The following is a 6,725-nucleotide window of genomic DNA, read 5'->3' as shown; positions in this document are numbered from 1 at the left end:
TCATCATAAGGTATCTGAACACTGAACACAGATTACATAGTGAACTTTTATATAAAGGATTCTTTAGCGTTGTACAGCTAAAACAAGTTTTTTACCCCCATTTTTTTGTGTGACACCTTGACTGTAAATTGTAGTGAAAAACGTGCCATATATATACTGCGAAGTAATCAATCATCAGTGAGTTTCGGTTTGGCTTTGCGTGTAACTTAATAGGATAGACAAATCAAGTTTTGGACAAGATGGAGAAATTTTGCATGCAATCAAATCTGTCTCTGAGCCACAGATACTCGTAGAAAGAGCCATATATGGCTCGCGAGCCATAGGTTCCCGACCCCTGCTCTAGATCTTTCCTCAGGCAAATCTGTAAAACATTTTTAACCACAGGGCAACAGCACACAGAAAATCATCCCCCTAATAAGCACCTACTCAGCATTTAGCCAAACTGCTAATAGAAAAATTAAACAAAATATAAACCAGACACTACAGAACACTGGCATAATCCAAGATTACAAAATCATCTCAGCCTTTAAAAGAAACAAAAACCTCAAAGATTACTTAGTAAAAAGTAAATTACCAGAAATCAACATAACACGAACACGGGGCCCCACATTCTACAAACAAGCCACCACAGTTAGGAACACCGCCACCAACACAAACTACCTAATTAAACAAACACTCACACCTAATACGGAAAACTGTATATATGTCATAAAGTGTAAACACTGTGACATTAAATATGTAGGAGAGACAGAAAATTCAATCAGATGTAGATTAGCACAACACATTTATAACATCAGAAACAGCAGAGAAACTAACACACACTTAGTAGCCCACTTCATACACCATGGGCTACAGGCACTAGAAATATGGGGCCTACAAACAAACAGCAATTGGACGCAAGAAGAAAGACGCAAGGCAGAAAAACACTGGATAACAAAACTCAACACTCTCTTTCCAGATGGACTAAACAAACGCAGGTAAAACAAGAAAAGCTCCAGTTTCCTGAATGGCCAGTGCAAAAACTTACTTTCCCAAGGGCCTCAGATTTAGGGGACCTTGGGAAAGAAAGATTGCTTCCTAACCCTAACCCTAACCCTAACCCTAACCCTAAACCCAGACGCGGAAATGACGCGATGAAGAAGCGGAACTGTCGCCGGCGTCTGTTTTGCGGGCATACCACCGATGAACAGCGGGTTGGCCAATTTTGTGCATTTTCCATCGCGGGCAACCACGGGCAAAAAAAACCCGCAAAATTTTACCCGCGATACAGACGCAAACGGCTGTGTGACCGGGCCCTTAGTTCCTCTACTTTCCCAGTACTTTCTGCAGTGGACTCAGTTCATCCGCAAATTGTGCTGGGACCTAAAAACAGTCAAAGTGAAACTAAAAGCAGAACAAGAAAATCTTCAGTCCGAAAATCCTGTCATGGAGCTGATTCAGCCACTTCCCAAATTGTTCTGAATCCGGATCACATGCTGGCCCCCAACAAGGGAGCGAGTAAAAATGAAACAGAAAGAGAAATAATGAAACTCCCTTCCTATAATTCCAACTCCCCTTCAGGAATACATTTGTGTCCAGTTTTATTTTCATTTTCAGTTCACTCTAAAGCAGTCTTACCATTAACTCATTCGGTTGGTTGGTTGGTTAGATCCCTTAACCACTAGGGTCATAGGGGCACCCAATTCAGTCTGGTGGAGAATTTCATCAACATAAACCAACCCAAGCATTTTGAGTTACTCCACAGAAAACGTTGGGTCAAGTTATTTTAAATCCAAAGAAAAATATTTAAAAAATTAAAACAAATGGCGAGGTGGGAGTTGTTTCTAGGGTCATCAATCAAATTGATCAATTACATTTTATAAAATTCAAAGAATCCAAACGATTCTCGGTCGATTTGCGCAGTACCGTTTCTATCTATTTTTTAATATTACTTTTTTAGTTACGTCACAGAAAACATTGGGTCATATTAATTAATATCCCACGAAAAAAACTGTAGTATATTCTTTTGGGGTTAAAGTGGGTGTAAGAATTGTTTCAAGGGTAATTTGTTTAACCCCATTTGGCATACTGGGTTGATGGAGCCCATCCCAAGTATTTGGCGGGTGACACCCTCGATGATTGCCAACCAATCACAGGCCGCCTAATCCCTTGTGTTAGTTGATAACCCTGTCAAACTGATAAATTAAACTATAAAAAACAAACCTTAGAACACCCCAGTTTTGGAGGGGTTGTTTTGGGGGTTATAATAGGAAAAAATAGGAGAGAAAACACCTCTTATGGGATTTTGTTACTACATTTTAGAGCATATTAATGAGGAAATACTTCTTCTGTCCTTATTATGGTCTTTTGAACAGAAAATACATCAACAAATGACATCCACTAAACCAGTTTCAGATTGTTTTAATCTAAAAGTGCTTTACACTTTGTTTGTAGATCTTGTGCAAACTACATCAATTAGCGGGTCATGTCACGGGCAAGGGAATGCTAAAAAGGTGCCAAGATGAAGCTGTTCTTTGTCCAAATGATTCACTCAGCCCAAAGACCCAAACAGAAAGTGACAGAAACAAACATTTTGCATCAATTGTACGTGATAAACTATCGTCCAAATACATCAAAAGAAAGCTTAGTAGTACATAAATAACAGATTATAAAGGAAGGAATCAGCTGCATTCTCTGGGTCATCCCACATTCAAGTTGTATTGTCTTTGTACCAGTACTGCGTGTCACGCAACTGAGTCTGTTATTGCCCTATAAATTCAAGTCTGCACGCAACGGGGCAAATTGTTCCCAAAATGTACATCGAGTATGCACAGTGGTTAGTTGTATTTTTTTTTTTGCAGAGTTTGACTCTGGCCTACTTATATTTGCTCCAGGCAGAAATGGGAGTACTGCATATTTGGTACACAAAAGACAATTTCAAAAACGATACTTGTTTTTCATTTTCTTCGTTTTTCTTCTTTTAGTCCAACACATGCACAAATTACGACCTTGCCATTAAAGTTGAAGCGGGAGAGTAATTCTATCTCCCTGACACACCCCTTATACTTAGTACACACTGCATATGCTCAACCTCTGTTTTACCCTCATGTCTCTTTCACCAACACACTTTGGAGGTAAACAAATTCCTGCTTTTTCCGTAACATACGACACACGCAAGGACTGTTTATGAAATTTTCCCAAAGAGGACAAGTCTGGATAAACTGAAGGATCATTCATATTGCTTTAAAGAGACAGGGTGTCATATTTAGCACCTCCTAGTGTTAGAAGACATCCATCCATTCGTTAACTGCACTGCTTATCCTCAGTAGGCTCGCGGGATGCTGGAGCCGATGCCAGCTGTCCTCGGGTAGTGGGCAGGGGACACCCTGAACACCCTGAACTGGTTGCCAGCCAATCACAGGGCAAACAGGGAAAGACAAATCACTTGGGGCGGCATTAATCCAATAAAGTGCGTTCCATTTCATGATTGTGTCCCACATTAGCTCAGGAGGTAGAGCGCTCATCTTGGGATCAATAGGTCGCAGGTTCAATTCCCGGCTCCTCTGTGTCATATGTCAAGTGTCCTTGGACAAGACACTGAATCCCTAATGTCCCCGATAGCAGCCTTCTATGTTAGTTTGTAAAAGGGAAAAGTGTGAAGCACATTGTAAAGTGTTTTGGGAGGTCTTCATTGACTTGAAAAGCGCTATATAAATGCAATTACATTTACTCACTCATTCACACTTAGGGTCAATTTGGACCGGCCAATTAACCTCACTTGCATGCTTTTTGGAATGTGGGAGGACACTGGAGTGCGTGGAGAAAACCCACGCAAGCACAGGGAGAACATACAAACTCTGTACAGGAAGGGTGGTCGCTGGATTTGAACCCATGACCTCAGAACTGTACCGCGAACATGCTAACCACTGAGCATTGGTTTAAATGATAACCAAAAATACATGAACCATCATCAAAATATGCGTTTGAAAAGGTTGAGGTATTTGCATTTATCTTACATAACATGAGCCTCACCTAAAGGGAGCCAACATAATTGTCCGCCATCTTGCTGCATGGGTAGTTGGAAAAGCTGGGTGAAAATGTTAGAAGGAAAAAGGTACAATTTGGTCAGTTGAAGTCTCGGTAGTTTGCAATAATCCTTGTGCATTTTAGTACAGTGGAACCTCGGTTTTCGAACGCCTCTCAGTTCGAACAAATCGGAGTCCGACCAAATATTTCCAGAAATTCATGCTTCGCTGTTTGGTCAAAAAAATCGGAGTTCGAACCCCGGTAATGCGTGAGCGCGTACTTTAGGGTGCGATGCTGAGCGGCGTACGGGTGTAGATCGCTCTTTTCGTGACCAACTGTTATCGCGTGCGGACGTGCTTCGTTTTGCTTTCGCTTTTAATATAGGTGTACGAAGTGTTTTAGCCCCTAATTATGCCTCCGAAAGTCAGTGCAAACACCAAGGTTGCTACAAGTGTAAAAAGAAAAGTAGTGCGTACAACTATTGCATTCAAGAAAGAAATAGCACCACCGTCCACCTGCGCCTTCTGCTGACCACCACAAAGGTAAGAAATCCTATGCTTAATTCTTTTCTTTATCCTTTCTTTTATTTTTACACGTTCATGTTAGCGTAATCTTTCAAACGGAAGATTACGATAACGCGAATGTACGATTAGCCTGCGTTAGCTTCATGTTTACGTTACACATTCAAAACATTCAGGGTGTTGGGACGCAGCCCCCTTTCCAATGAACCGCTCACCATTTGTTGTGGAGACCCGGGTGCTAAATGACTTGTAAATGACCTGATTTTTTTATTTTTACATGTTCATGTTAGCGTAATCTTTCGTACTGAAGATTACGATAACGTGAACGTACGATCAGCCTGGGTTAGCTTTATGTTTACGTTAAACATTCAAGGTAAACATTCAGGGTGTTGGAACGGATTAAAACTATTTACATTATTTTTAATGGGAAAAATGATTTCGGTGATCGAACAAATTGGTTTTCGAACAGGGTTCTGGAACGGATTATGGTCGAGAACCGAGGTTCCACTGTACTTGTTTTTGGTGAATGAGAGAAATGATTCAAGGATGCTCGTTAACTATTTACAATAATTAAATCATATGAATAATATTTTTATTTTCAAAATAAATAATATTTCAGGAAAAATTTATGGTGTTTTTTACTATATTTTTTTGAATGTTTTCTCTATTTTCATCTTCTGTGTAGACCAAAATCAGTTTTGTTTTGTGTTGTGATATTTTGTTCCGTTCTGTTAATCAGATCCAAATAGACGGATTGAACTACAAATTTCAAAAAAGATTTGGCGGTGGATATAACTCATTTTATAATACATTTTTTAGTATATTGTGCATGATGTTCTCTACAGGCCGAATATGGCCATTGTTTGGAAACCCCTGATATGAACTTACCTTCTATAAGGTCGTTCTCTTCTCTTCTCTTCTCTTCTCTTCTCTTCTCTTCTCTTCTCTTCTCTTCTCTTCTCTTCTCTTCTCTTCTCTTCTCTTCTCTTCTCTTCTCTTCTCTCCTCTCCTCTCCTCTCCTCTCCTCTCCTCTTCTCTTCTCTTCTATTCTATTATTCTATTATATATGTGCCCTTTGCATTCTTTAATTTTCTCTATGAAACCCCCAGAGAGTTTCAAACAGTTTGCGCAGTGTGGTTTACAAAATTCACATTAATATTAGGTTGGATGAAGAGAAACGTTAATTCAGAAGACTGTTAATAAAGTTGAGAAATTGGCAATGTAGAAAACATATTCTTAGGAGCAACTATAATTTTTGGTATGCAATGATCCGTTGTTTATTACATGGGTTGGGTTTTAAAATGAACCTGTGAAATCTGTGAGGTAGAAATTTTCACATTTTTACAATTATGGTACAATTAAATACTCGATTATGCACAAATACAAATAATTACTGTACCGTCAAATAATAATAAGCAGGAAGACTGTTTAGCCAATCAGAATGCGGATCACAAAGCATGATGCAAATCCCCAGAGCCCTAGATTCAACACCATTTTCCTGCAAAAGCGCAATGATGACATTGTGCATTTGAGATTATGGGAAAAAAAAGTCAGTTTAGGTAAAAAAAACTTTATTTCCATGAACTGATTTTTTTAAAAAAAAATTGTCCCCTCCCATCGACATATCCGAGTGATACGCAGTCCAAAATCCCAAAAGCAGAGTCTGAATTGGAGCTCTGTTTGCCTACCCGGTCCAACTCTGCAGTCCAGATAAATAGTCAGCATTTCCTAGAAGGCTGCAGCTGTACATTCCTGAGCCACGTGAGCGACCAGCATATACAGTATCTTGACAAAGTTTTCCCCCCTTCCTGATTTATGAGTTTTTGCATATTTATCAATTACAAAAATGTCAGCTCATCAAACCAATTACAATATCACGCAGAAGACAACCCATGGAATTACAAAATGCAGTTTTAAAATGTTCGTTCCATTCATTAAGGCACAAAAAATCCAAACCTATCCGGACATATTCAAAAAAGCAATTGCCCCCTGAACTAAGAGCAAGTTGCTTCCCCATTTGGCAGCACAAACAGAAATAAAACGATAATTGGTAATGAGTCTTTCACAACACTGTGGAAGAATTTTCTCCCATTCTTCTTTGCACACTTTGCTCAAATCTGCTATAATGGAAGATTTTCTAAAATAAACCACCAGTTTAAGGTCACACCACAGCATTTCAATTGGATTTAAATCCAGACT

The sequence above is a fragment of the Urocampus carinirostris genome, chromosome 15 (genome assembly GCF_059441175.1).
Source record: "Urocampus carinirostris isolate Australia breed hairy pipefish chromosome 15, RoL_Ucar_1.0, whole genome shotgun sequence".
Taxonomy (NCBI): domain Eukaryota; kingdom Metazoa; phylum Chordata; class Actinopteri; order Syngnathiformes; family Syngnathidae; genus Urocampus; species Urocampus carinirostris.
This window is presented reverse-complemented; position numbering follows the sequence as displayed.